Here is a 480-nt window from a genome sequence, read left to right as displayed (position 1 = left end):
GAACTAGATATGGAAAATTATTGATGATAATATACATGATTAAGCCACTATGCAATATATTCTGGATGGGAAACCACTTTTTGTATGCTGTGATGATGATTAGGGGATTAAGGTAAATTAATTAATTTTTTAAAAGTTTCAGGAGAAAAAAACACAAAAATTATTCTTCTTAAAATTAAAAAAATGTATATTTGATGACTGCAGTAAGCTATATAGCCCCAGCCTAAAATACATAAATAGTATGTTCATTCTACTCACTGAGGTTTATGCCTAAAGTCAGACTTGTGTTCATGGATATGTATATATCAGCTGCACTTTCTATTGGAAATATTTAGATTAATTAAGTTCATTAGCAAATCAATAAAATGGGGAGAAAAGCAACTATAGATACCAGAGACAGTGTGGGAGTAGGGTGGGACATGGCAGAGGGTGAGAGATAGAGAATCAAGAATGGCAAAAAAAAAAAAAAGAAAAAAGAAA

Source organism: Tupaia chinensis, unplaced genomic scaffold, assembly GCF_000334495.1.
Source record: "Tupaia chinensis unplaced genomic scaffold, TupChi_1.0 Scaffold000634_1, whole genome shotgun sequence".
Lineage (NCBI taxonomy): Eukaryota > Metazoa > Chordata > Mammalia > Scandentia > Tupaiidae > Tupaia > Tupaia belangeri.
Note: the sequence above shows the minus strand (reverse complement) of the source record.